Genomic DNA, 13,178 nt, shown 5'->3' with positions numbered 1-13,178 from the left:
ATCTACCCAAACTGGGGACTAAAGCCACAACCCAAGCACATGCCCACACTGGGAATTGAGCCAGAGACCTTTTAGTTTGGGGGGTGACACCCAATCAACTGAGCCACACTGGTCAGGGATAGTTTGAATTTTGACTGCTCTTACTAGCTGCCCTGGGCAATTTCTTTAATATTTCCAAGCCTAAGTTTCCTCATCAGAAGGATGAGGCAGTACTACCTAGTGCCACAGGGCTTCTGTGTGTACCACTAGATACTCATTCAAATAGTAGCAAGGATTTTCTCTTGCTACTATTTGCACCTGGGTAGAGTAGTCTTGGTTGTAAGTCCTTGCTTTTCATCACTATGTATATTTCATGCCAATATCCTTTCTGGCCCAAAATGTTTCTGTTGAAAAATCAGCTGAAAGTTTTATAGGAGATTCTTTGTAGGTAACCAACTGTCCTTCTGTTGCTGCTTTTAAGATTCTCTCTGTCTTTAACCTTTTCCATTCAAATTATGATATGTCTTGGTACTGGCTTCTTGAGTTCATCTTATTTGAGACTCGCTGAACTTCCTGGACTTGTGTTTTCCTTTCCTTTACCAGGTTAGTGAAGTTTTCATTCATTTCTTCAAATAGGTTTTTTAGTCCCTTGCTCTCTCTCCTTTTTCTTCTGGTACCCCTATGATGTAGATGTTTTTAATGCTTGTTTTCCTAAAAGTCCCTTAAACTACTCTTGTTTCTTAAGTATTTTTTTTCTTTTTGCTGCTCTGATTGGATGGTTTCTGCTACCTTGTCTTTCAAATTTCTGATTTGATCCTCTCCTTCATCTAACCTGCTATTGATACCTGCTAGCACATTCTTCATTTTAGATATTGTATTCACTTCTGACCAGTTCATTTTTTTTGTGGTTTCTTTTATTGTATGTTTAGTGTCTTTTTGTTTAATTCTCACTGAGTTTATCCAAGTTTATCCACTCTTTCCCTAAGTTCCTGAAGCATCCCTATAACCATTGTTTTGAGCTCTGTATCTGGCAGATTGATTGCCTCCATTTCATTTAGTTCTATTGCTGGATATTTATCCTGTTCTTTCATTTGTAGCACCTTTCATTGTCTTTTCATTTCGGCTACCTCTCTGAATTGTGTATGAGTACTGAGTAGATCTGCAATGCCTCCTAGTCTTCGTATGGTGACCTCATGTAGTAGATATCTTGCGGGGTTCAGTGGCACAGTCTCCCTAATCACCTGAGGAATGTACTCCCGCAGTGTCCTTTGTGTGGGTTTTGCAAACCCTCCTGTTGTAGTTGAATCTTGATTGCTGTTAGCACTTCTGTAGGTGGGGTTGACTCTTTGGCTGGCTGACTGTGAGGATCAATTGCAATCACAGTGTACAAGCTTCCTGTCTGACCCACGAAGCAGAATTTGCCCCAGCAGGGTCTGATGGCTGCCAAGATCTCCTTTGGGTGTGCCACTTGTGAAGCTAATTGTGTCATGTTCTGATGTGGTCTGAATCCTGCCACTGGGTGCTAGTTAATGTCAGGTTCTACCTACAACTGGCCCTGTGCTACCTTTTTGAAGCTACAAAACTATCTAAAGTTTGTGGCTGCCCCTGTTGGGCCTGGGTGTACATGGGAGGGGCCAAGCTACGCACCATGGCTGATTTTCACCGGCACTGTGGGGTGGGAATGTAAATAAAAGGTGCAAGGCACCCCGCAATCCTCCTCCACCTGCTGCCCATTAGGCTCAGTTACTGAAAGAGCCTCTGGCATTGAGTTGCATGAGGTTGATTGTCAACAAGTCACCAGGTATTCAGGGTAGTCACCAGGGCAAGTGATATTCAACAGATTGATATAAAATCAAACTCAGTGCCTGTTCTGGAATAAGGTCACTCAGCAAAAGCCTCAAGGTACACAAAGGTGAGCCACCACCGTGGACCTTTGTGGTGGGGTGGGGTCTCAGGGAGTTATCAGGGTGAGGCCAGCAGTTTATCAGGCCCAAATAGACCAAGACTTAGCCTTGTGGAGCGAGGGCTTTCCACAGGAATGGTAATGCTGATCGGGCCTGCAAGGGAAAAATGGGAGTGGGAGCCATGGGCCAGACTCTGGAAGGGGGTCGTCCAAATCTAGCTGAACACGACCCCTTGGAAGGAGCCCTGCAACAGTGTGAGACAGCAGGTCCGGAGCCTATGCCAAAGAGACTGTCCACCATAAGGGCCCAACTCAATGTCCACATGCTTTCTGACAGGCAGCAAAGTGAACCTGCCTGCCAGGTGGTAGCCAGCTGGCTCTTGGCCAGCCTGGAGCACTGTGCTGGGTGCATAGACTCTGCCCTAGATCCATACAACTCAGTCTCTCCCCAAGCCTGCCCAGACCTCCTTGAGACCTTTCCAAGAAAGATTGCACAAAGGGCCCAGGCTGGCCAGAGCTAACTGACTCTGACACAAGTCAAAAGCTTGGCAGGGTGGGGCCATTGGGAGTCAGGAGGGTGGGACTAGTGCACTCTCCCAGGCTGCTGCAGTGTGGGGGGGGCTTAACCCAGGAAAGGTGGCATCTATGGGTGGTGTGGGAGAGAGACTTAGCACTGGGTCCCTGGAAGCTGTCCCTTCATCTCTCTCCTCAGAGCTACACAACCCAGTCTGTCCACATGCAACTGCAGGCTGTTTCCATTCACCCTCCATATGTTGGAGCCCACGGTGAATGCTAGTGAATGAGATTGATTTTTATTTACTTACTTACTTATTTATTTATTTATTTATTGGCTGGCTTTTTAAGAGAGTGCCTGGGTTTCTACCAACTTCTGTCTCTCTCTGGCAACAGAATACTGCTGATTTTCACAGCCAGATGTTATGTGGGGCTGTGGTCCCTGAGTCCCCATGATGTCTTGCTTGGCTCCCAGAACTGTTAATTTTCAAGAACAACCATAGCCTCATTGCTGCAGTCTCCCCTCAAGCACTGCCCTCACTCGCCCAGTACACTTCACATCTCACACTGCCCAGGTCAGCTCCCAGGATGGGTGGCCAGCTCTGAAGCTCCCAGCCTTCTGCACCCATCACAGTGCTCCAGGCTGGCCAATGGCCAGCTAGCTACTGCCTGGCAGGCAGGTTCACTTCACTGCCTGGCAGTAAGCATGTGGACATTGAGTTGGGACCTTACGCCAGACAGTCTCTTGGGCACAGGCTTGGGACCTGCTGTCTCACCATGAGGTCATGTTCAGCTAGATTGGGGTGACCCCCTGCCATAGGTTAGCCCATGTCTCCCATCCCCAAGAGCTCAGGGCTGTTTCTATGGCAAGTACATACAGATAGCTGCATGGCCAGGGCACAGTTTGGAGCCTTCCTGGTGCTTCATTTATTCACTTTATTTGTTCACACTCACCGACTGAGTGAAGTCCTCTGTCAGACACTGCTGTGCCAGTCACTTCCTTCAACCATGAGTTAACGGTCCTGTCGAGGAACAAGAAAAGCAAGTGGCAGAGGAAAGTCAGGTTGTGGATCACAGTGTTGGGGCAGCCTCCCTCAGATACAGGTCCACCAGCAGCATCTGGAAGGGTGAGGCGAACTCTGCTGGGAGGGATCTGCCAGCCTGTGGCTCAGAGGGTGCACTGTGCAGGTTTCCAAACTATAGTGGTCAATTCTATTTAACAAACACAATTTTATTTGAAGCACTGGCTGAGGGCATTGTGAATAGCCTCCCAATGTTATCCTCCTTTCTCAGTTGCAGAAACTGAGGCACAGAGAAGACCAGTGCCCCAGATCACTGAGGTCTAGCCCCAATCTAAGCTGCCCGACTTGCCCCACCTCCATGATCAATGATGTTTCCTTATGAATCATGTAGGCTGCTATTGATCTGAGGTGTTTTTTTCTTTTAAATGAAAATATTTTTCTTACTAAATAAATGTATTTAAAATGTACCCAGATTTTAAGTAATAAAAACACCCAGCATCACTTACCAAAGATGGGAAGTAGTTAACGATTAAGATGAATCCAGTTACAACACAACACTGCATCCATGGGCACTGCTGCTTGCCTGGTCCTGGGGCTGAGGCAGGACTTGTCCACTGAGAGGAGAGTGGCCAGCCTGTGAACACAGTGAAGCCACCCCCAGTGACAAATGGAAGCAGGACTTAGTCAGAAAGATTTTTCAAAAAATAATAACATCCCCACTGTGATGCGAAATCATTCATGTTGTGTTCACTCCAGCGGTTCACAGTCTGCAATTCACTTTGATAGAGATTAACCAACGTCTGCCACTCACCTGGCATGCTACCCTGCTTTCCCCAAATGTTTGGGCATGAGAAGAGGACAGTGAGGGCTAGAGCAGGGCCAACTGCGTATCAAAGTCACACTGACCAGGGCCCATGATCAGCCAGCAGGGAGGGAGGCCACATCACACAAGCCACACTGAGCACCTGGTAGGAGTCTAGATCAAGATGTAGCAGGCAGAGAATGGGACCTACAACTGAAGTGTGTCATTGGGAGGGAGGGGAGGAGAGGCCTCCTGTGAGCAGAGTATTTGCCATGAGAATAGGGCTAGGGGTGGGGGACTAAAACCTGGTTGCAGAGCAAACTCCAGATATGGTAAGGCAGAATAGGGCCCCCATGCACCAGACCTGGAGTCCAAGAGAGGGGTTGACTTCTATTTGCTATCTTGTCCTGTCTCCCAGAGCCCAGGAGAGTTAACTGGGGTGGGGAGGAGTGGGAGAAAGAAGAGCTGGACACCACTCCTCTCCACATGCCCGTGTCCATCACTGGCCATCTCTGCAGCCTCAGGAAGGTTAGGGACAGTCACCCCTCTCTGGGTGGGGTCTTCCTTGGATTCACTCTTATAGCAAGATAGGAGTTGCAAGACTTGAGGGCACAGGACAACTAGAATTAACCCTCTTGTTCTGCACCCCAGACAAGGAAACACCATTTGGTCCTGCCCACATTGCAGCCAGCTTCCTGCCAAAGGGGCCTCCTCAGACTTCAGCAGGCGCACACACTGGGGATAAAGGATGTCATAGTCCATCAGCAGGCAGATTCTCAGCTTTGCCCCTGGGTCGCAGTAGAGAGCAAAGGTCCCTAAAATGGTGTCCTGTTCTTTTGTACTTTCTCTGCTGAGGCTGAAGTCAAGTTTTGCCCATGCAGAACTCCCTTACTAAATTAGATTCTGTTGTGACAAAACAAATTGCCACAAGCATAGTGGCTTAAAACAGGACACACTTGCTCCCTCAGGGTATCTGTGGGTCAGGAGTCTAGGCAGGGCTTAACTGGGTGCTCTGCTCTGGGTCTCACAGAGTGGCATTCGGCGCACTGGCTGGGCCATGGTCTTATCTGGAGGCCCAGTAGAGGATGGGCCCACCTGAAAGGTCACTCAGGCTGTCTGTAGAATCTGTTTCCTTGCTCTCTGCTCCTGGACGCTACCCTGATGTCCGGGCCCTATAGATCAATTCAACTGCAACCCGTTAGGGACCTTAGTTACATTAGCTTTTTTTTTTTTTTTCCTCCTCAGGTAACTGGATCAAGGCAGTGATAGCCTGTCACAAGATAGGTCAGCCCACATTCCAGGGGATGGATTATACAGAGCATGTATACCAGGGGACAATCATAGAATTTGGCCTGCCACACTTCCCTCACTCAAAACTCCCTGAGATAAATTTTGCTCTAATCTGTAATAGACACATAAAATAGCAAGTCATAGATTTCTAAATTAAGGTAGATTTTTAACATGAAGTGTGCACATAGGATATGTTGTCTTCCCTTATTTTAATATGTAGCTTATCATCTGGGAAAGAGGCAGGCATATAGAATGCCCTAGAACTTAATGTCCTAGAACTGTTTCTACAACTCCATTTGTATCTATGAGAACAGAAGTAAACAAACAATAGGCAGGACTGCTCTGGGTTGTATATGCACAACCAGGAGCGCTGTTCATAGCACAGCCAATGACACCCTGGGAGTTATGTGGTTACAACAGAAGTCTTGAGACCTTTCCTAGGGTCTCTGATAGCTGTCTCTAGGCACCAGGAGGGTCTGCAATTACAGCTCTGTGGCTGAGAGCAAGCTGCTGTGGGCGCCATTGAATGCAAAACCATTTGGGAACAACCTCGTTTTGGGGATAAGCTTTTCAGCCTCAAAATGGTTAGCTGTCCAGACCTCCCAGGTCTTTGACTGCCACTCTGAACTCCGTGCTCCAGAGGGCTTCCCAGCCCTGACAAATGGTGTTCCTTTGCCTCCTTGTGTAGACCTGCCATCCCGGGGCAGACACCTCCTCAGCCTCTGCCTCCCCTGCCTTCCCTGACTCCTCTTCGGGTTCTCAGAGTGGCTTGGCCAACCCAAAGACACCACCTTGTGTCACCCTCTATCCTTGACACCCACCTGCTCTCCTACACAGCTGGGATAGGCCTGGACTGGGGACAGAATGAGGGCCACCCATGGAAGGGGCTGTGTGTTCCGGCTGCCCTGCTCTCCTACTGGGGATGCCCTGCCTGCTGTTTGCTCTGGTAGGAATAGGCCCTGCCTCCCAGGGCTCTCCCTGCTCAGTGGTCAGTGAGGGGTGTCCACACTTCTGGCTTCTTTAGCTGCTCTTTTGCACTCAACCCAGGCACTGGGAGCAAGAACAACAGCCTGGAGAGGCAAGTGATGGGGAGCCCATGTTGGACAGAGTAAGTGTGGTGGGCCTGTGGACACTGGGTGGAACTAATCTTTGGCCACTAAAACTACCAGTCCGAACCTCAGGAGTAATAAGGGCTGAAGAGAAAATAGGAAAGGATCCCAAAAGGCCACAGTGGTGCTATGGAGGGAGGGTTGCCTCAAACCCTGGCTCTGCCACTTGGGCAAATTAAGTTGCCCCTCTTTCCTTGCTTGTAATTTAAGTGTCAAGTGTCCTCTTCCTAGACCTGAGATGAAATGAGATACTTATAAGGGGGAGGTGCAATGCCTGCACAGGGGCCATGCTCCTCAAGCAGCTCCTGGGACTATTATAGGTTGAGGAGTACATGTGGAGTCCAGAACTGGACTGAGAGACTTCTCTTCTCAGCAGTAGGAAACTTCCCCATGGACCCGTAACAGCATGGAGCTGATATGTTTGGCTGGCACTAAAAGTATTGCAACAGTTAACAACAGACATGCACAGCCAACTCACTATCAGAACACTACCCTCCAGAAGCTGTGAGCGTGTGTCTGCATCTGCCACCCATCTACCTGCCCATCCCACAGCTTTCCTGTCATTTGTGAGCACATCTGTCTCTCACTTCTTGAGGACAGATGACTTTTTTTTTTCTTTGTAACCTCACATCCTTCAGGTGTCTGGTACATAAAGGGAGAGAAAGTCCTGGATGGGTTTTCCTTTTAAAGAGGAAAAGAGGGTCTTAGTGAACCCGGTTAGGAATCAATTTGGCCAGCAGAGAGCGCAAGAGCCTTTTACGCTGCATGCAGATGGGGGTGAGGTATCCAAATAAGCAAGATTTCCTGAAAACACTTTTAGTAAGTAACGCATTTATAATAGTTATTTTTCTGTCATATTCTTTCCCTTTGCTTATTCCTTGCAACATTTATCCCTTGGCAGCTGCAAAGGCCTGCAGAGACTCAGGACTTGGGAAACTCCCAGAAAAATCAAGGCCATGGCCCTCTGGTCCATCCACATTTCACCAGCTGGAGAGGATTTAGATGGAACTGAGAGGAAATGGGAAGGACTGGACCAAAGGGAGTACACACAGCTATGGTGGCCTTCACCCTTCGGGGACTGCTGGCCAGATCCCTGGGCTATCAGCAGTCCTTTGAATCTATTAGGGCTGCCATTTAAAGGAGTGAACACCCTGTCACCTGGCGTGTGCAAGGAGCTGGAAAACGGGGTGAGTAATCTCTACTTCAAAGAATACTGTGGGATTAAATAAAATGACTGTAAGGCATCCAGCCCGCGTATATTAGTATCAGGAAGATATTAAGTTGTTGAGAATTCAGACACTGGAGTAGGACATATAGCAGATGATTTGTTTCTAAGGCCTCAATACTATGAAACAAATTTTTAATTCTAACATTTTTAGATAAGGTAATACTTCTGATATGTAAGTGGATACATTTATGCAATCCAAAAAAAAAAAAAAAAAAAAAGTAAGTCTAGACCAGGAATTGGCAAACTATGGCTCACTGACTGTTTTTGTATGGCTGTAAACTGATAAATGGTTTTTACATTTTTAAATGGTTGAAATAAATCAAAATAAGAACAATATTTCATGACATGTGAAAATTACATGAAATTCAAGTTGTACTGCACATAAATGAAGTTTGATGGGAACACAGTCACACTCATTATTTATATATATCACCTATGGCTGCTTTCACACTAACAGCAGAGGGGAGTTGCTGCAACAAAACTGCATGACTGGCAGAACCTGAACCATTTACTTATCTGGCCCTTTACGGAAAAAGGTCTGTGACCCCTAATCTAGTCTCTTAAAATTGGTAAAGAGGATTCACCCAGTCCACCCCCTGTTGTCTTTTCATATGGGGAAACTGAGGTTTGGTGAGGGAATGGGCTTGCTCAAGGCCAGTAGCAGAAAAGGACCTGGAGCCAGAGGTCCTGGTCTCCTTGTGGGATCCCCTCCGTGTGGCATTTGAGCATCTGTGAGCAGGGCCCCTGAGCCTGTTCAGGCACCCTGGCACAGAGAAGCAAGTACAGGAGGGCACAAAAAGTGCAAGTGTGATGCGGGGAGGAGAGCAGGAAAGCTCAGTGACTCTGGAGGGGCACCAGGCTCCTGGCTCATTCCTCTTGCTCAGACAAGCAGGACAGAGGAGGCCAGTCCTGGCCTGGTTTATGAGGGCATTGTGCAGCTGTGGCATCTCTCTGTTTCTTGTAGATCTACAAAACCTGCCCCTGCCCCCTTCCCCATTCTCAGATGGAGAAGGAACTTCTGTGTCAGGGAGGAGAGATACCAGTGTGAGTCCCTGCTCGAACAGGCAATGTGGTCTGGCCTCTCACCTGCTTCTGGAATACATCCTAGAAGAGGTGTCCTGGTCCCCCTTTACCCAGCTGGGAGGCAGGGCTAGGACGCCCGGCTTACCTGGGGCTGGCCCCCCTGCGCCCAAGGCTGCTGGGCTGGCTGGAAGGAATCCTTGGCCCAAGTAAACAAGCAGATCAGAGAACCCCTTCATGGGGTCTGCATCTACCACGTGATGGGAGGGCAGCAGGGAAGGTAACGGTGAGTGTGTGGCAGCCTCTTTATTATTAGGGGACAGGCTGTGGCTTGGCTTTTTTTTTTTTTTTTTTTCTGATAGAAAAGGGAGAGGGGAAAGGGGAACAGTAGGGAAGGAGAGTGAGAGCAAAAGAATGTGATGCCGGCAGAGAAGGGTGAGTTAAGAATAACAGAAATGGACTAAATGGAGGCAGGGTAGAGGGAAGGGAAAGAGGAAGAGTAAGGAAAAGAAAAAAGGAAAGGAAAAGCTCTAGCCATTTTCACACTTGTCTCGCCTTTGCGGCTGCAGAGACTCGGCCTTCCTCAGGGGCCTCTCCTCTTTGGGTCGCAGATGCAGTCCCCCGCGTCTTCAGGTTTCCAAAGTTCGGGGGCGAGATGTCGACCTGGCACCTGCCGGGATGCGCTCACCAACACGACACTCGCTCTCCCCAGAAGGCCAGAACGCTCCGAGCCAGGGCAGGGGTCAGACCCAACGTACTGGCCTGGGCACTCTCGCCTCTGATTGCACAGCGCCCACAGCTCAGGCAGGACACAGTCTGGAAGGGTCCGCGTGGGCTGCGGGGAGGAGCCCACACCGAGACGCCAGGGGCCACGACGTCGTTGCCCCGGGTGTGGCCTCCGGGACTCAGGTCCAATGTAGCATTGAGAGCCTCGGGGACCCGCCGAGGTCTGGGCGTGAAATGGAGGCGGACCCTCCCAGGGAGCGGTCCAGGGGCTGCGCTGTGTCCAGGAGAATCCCCCTGGGTACCCCCAGTCACCAAGAACCGGTTTTGTATGAGTCACAGCAGTTATGTGCCTTTTAGAAGACACATTTCTAAATAAAATCACACATTTTAAAAAGTCACCAATTCCAAAGGAAAAAACTTGTAAATTACTTGAAGAGGGAGAATTTGAACAGGGGAGGGAGGGGTGTGCCTGAAGACGCTGCCCCAAAACGCGATTCGATCCCCAAGCTTACAGCGGTTTGAAATGATTCAAAACGAAAAGTCCACAGTCGAGTCTAAACACTCACACAAGAAAGCTTCGTAGAAGCTTTTACAACGGGTAGGTTACAGAGCGGTCCTGGGGAGCTGTGGCCTGCGAATGTGAAGAGGGGATGGTTTTATAAGCCCGATAATTCCTGTTTTGAAAGCAAAACAAATGTCTCCAATCTTAGATGCAGACACTCAAGCAAGAACGGGTGCGGGCCGCGAGCCGGACGGTTCTCTCCTGGCCGGGTCCAGGCGGCCTCCGCCGCGCGCCTTTCACCGAGCCCGACCTGCGCGCCGGCCTCTCCCGGCCGGAGGCAATCAGAATCGAAGGCTGACGGAAAGAAAAAGGAGAGGAGGACGAGCTTCATTCCAGATGCTGATGCCGCCGCGGGGCACGGGCGTGCAAGGGGGCCGACCATCGCGGCTCTGCTTCCCAGTCCATCAACTGGTGGTGGTGGTGGTGGTGGTGGTGCTTGTGCTTCTCGTGGGCAGCTGCTGGACGGTTGCAATCAGAAGTGAGCCCATCGATCCAGAAGAAACCTTCTCTCCATTCCCGTCCCGACTGCGTTTTGACGAGTAAAACATAAACCCGAGGCAACTGGGAGAGGAGACGCTGGAAACGGGCGAGGGTTGGCGAGCGGACTGGAAGCAGCCAAGACCCCGCAAGCAATGCAGAAGCACCCAGACTCAGGCCTCCACCTTGCCCCGCCTGCCTTCTTCCGGACTCGAATTCCCTGGGCGTACTAAGGCTTGGTGCTCCCCCACCCCCCATCGCCTTCAGAACCTACTTGGAGGCGCTGGAGGAGGAGGAAGGCTGCGCTGGAAGGCGGGAGGGAGAGTCTGGCACCTGCGCCCCTGTACCCAGAGGTTGGATTAGGGAGGGAGGTATCCCTTCTCCAGTGTCACCGCCTTCTCGAGGCTCTGGGTGCGAGAAGCTGAGAAGCAGTGGGGAAGGAGCCCACCCGGCGTCCGGGCGGCGCCGGACCTCCTGCTGCCCAAAGCCCCCCTTGGCCGGCCGCGGGAAAGGGCGGCTGGCCTCGGGCGCTGAAGTCACCTTTTCCACAGCGCCCGCTGAGAGCGGAAGGTTTCCGGGATATTCGCAGCGGCGGCGGGAGGCCCTGAGGGTCGCCTGAGTCGGGAGGGGTAGCTTCGCCTCTAGGATGTGCCTGCTAGGCTGGGACCGCGTGGGGGTCCGGAGGCTGCCTTGCTTAGAGGCTTCCCTTCTCTGGGCCTCTATTCTCGGCGGAATAGAACCCCGCTCTGAGAAAACTCTGCAATTCCCGGCGCCAACGCGGCAATTCCCGGAGAAAAGGAGGCTGTTTGTGCGCACTTTTTCGCCTAAAAGGGGTTTGTTTCTCTGCGGGTGGGTCTGCTTTGGATTGGCGCTGCAGAGAGACCGCGTCCAGAGGAGGTGATCAGAGGCCTACCCACCGACAGGGGTACCTAGGGGGCTGACAAGTTGGAGGCAGGGCTCTCTCAGTCCTTCGAGCCTGCCAAGGCCTGCCGGGCATTCCCCCAAAGAACCCCGGGGCCTCATTCCCAAGGGCCGCTCTCGCGCTCAGGATTCTCCTGGCCACCGGGAAAAAGTCCTGGCCCCTGTTCAAGGGGCTGGAGGAGGGAGGCACTCGGAAAGCCTCTGCGCCTGTGAAATGGAGTTGGGGGCTGGACTGCACCACTCCAAACTCTCCCAAATCTAGAAGTGAGGCCTCGATTCTAAAAATGACCTCCTACCCCTAAATCTGAGTTGCCCCAGGGACAAAATAGGTTTGGTGAGGGCTGATCAATGTGATCTCCAAGCCCTCTGATCTGGGACCTGAGCTCTCTCTGCAGGACATGAGCCCCTGCATGAGGCCAGAGATGCTTCCGATCTGACAGCTCCAGGCAGGGGTCCAAACAAGAGGTGAAGGGATGGAGTGGAATGGCTGGGTCTGACCCTCCAGTGAAGCTACATTGGGTGGCTTGGGTGGGCTCTCCTGGGGTGCTGGAGGGGTTGGGGGGGGAGGTGAAAGAAACGGACCCCATACTATACATACAGGAAGCAAGAGAAAACCAACTCTACTCACTGTGGTCCTTGGGCCATTGCTTTCCCCCTACGGGGCTTGTTTCCCCATATGAGAAAGTAGGTGGTTGTAGAGGATGAAAAACCCAGCATCCATCTAGGGAGGTGTTCTCTATGCCTACATGTGTGGAGGGGTCCCAGCTGGGTTGCCCAGGGCTCCAGGAGACACTGGCTTTTCTGTTTGCCTGGCAGCTTCTGAACCAACCAAGAATGGTTCTACCCACTGTCTCTCCACCCCTCATTGGGAGGGAGGCCTGCCTTGTGTGGGATACCATCACTCTTAGTGGGGTCCCACACCATCCCCTTCTGAAGAGCCTGGTGACACAGAATCACCCATGGGTAGAGCACCTGGAGGCCACCTTTCTGTTCTGATGATCACTGTGAGATTAAGGAAGGGGCAGCCCCACCGGAAGTCTCTTAATAACTGTGGTGAGGGGCAGCTGGGCTCTTAGGGTCCTAGTCTTGCCAGAGCCTCTGATAAGACATTCTGTTTGTCCCTGTGGACAAAGAATCTTAGTCATCCACGCAAAGTCTGGGGCAGGTGCTAAGACTCAGGGCCTCCCCGCCAGCAGCTGGAGCTACAGAAACTGCATCACCTTGAGGTGGGGCAGGACCTCGGGTATGGTAAGCTCAGTTTCCTGAAGCGACCACTGAAGCCCTAGGCCAAGCTCACATAGAAAGGAGAAATGGCCCAGGACCCCAGGTAGGGGTGGGGACTCCTGAGGGGTGGTAGGCACCCTTCCTTAGCCTCCATAGGCACCCATCCCCATCCACCTTCACCTGACCCTCCTTGTCCTGATGAATGAACTATGTCTCTCTCTTCAACAGATCCTGTAGGTTCAGTAGGTACAGGACCCCCACTCAATCTTCACAACCTGACTAGAGTCAAGTGTCAACATATCCTTCAGACAGGTCAGGACACTGAAGCCCAGAAAGGGGCAGTGGCCTGTCCTGAGAGGCAGGGGCAAAGAGAGAAGCTCAGAAGAGAGGTGACATTTGGGG

This window comes from Pteronotus mesoamericanus, unplaced genomic scaffold (genome assembly GCF_021234165.1).
Source record: "Pteronotus mesoamericanus isolate MK-2021 breed Mesoamerican mustached bat unplaced genomic scaffold, CSHL_Meso_final scaffold_125, whole genome shotgun sequence".
Classification (NCBI taxonomy): Eukaryota; Metazoa; Chordata; class Mammalia; order Chiroptera; family Mormoopidae; genus Pteronotus; species Pteronotus mesoamericanus.
This window is presented reverse-complemented; position numbering follows the sequence as displayed.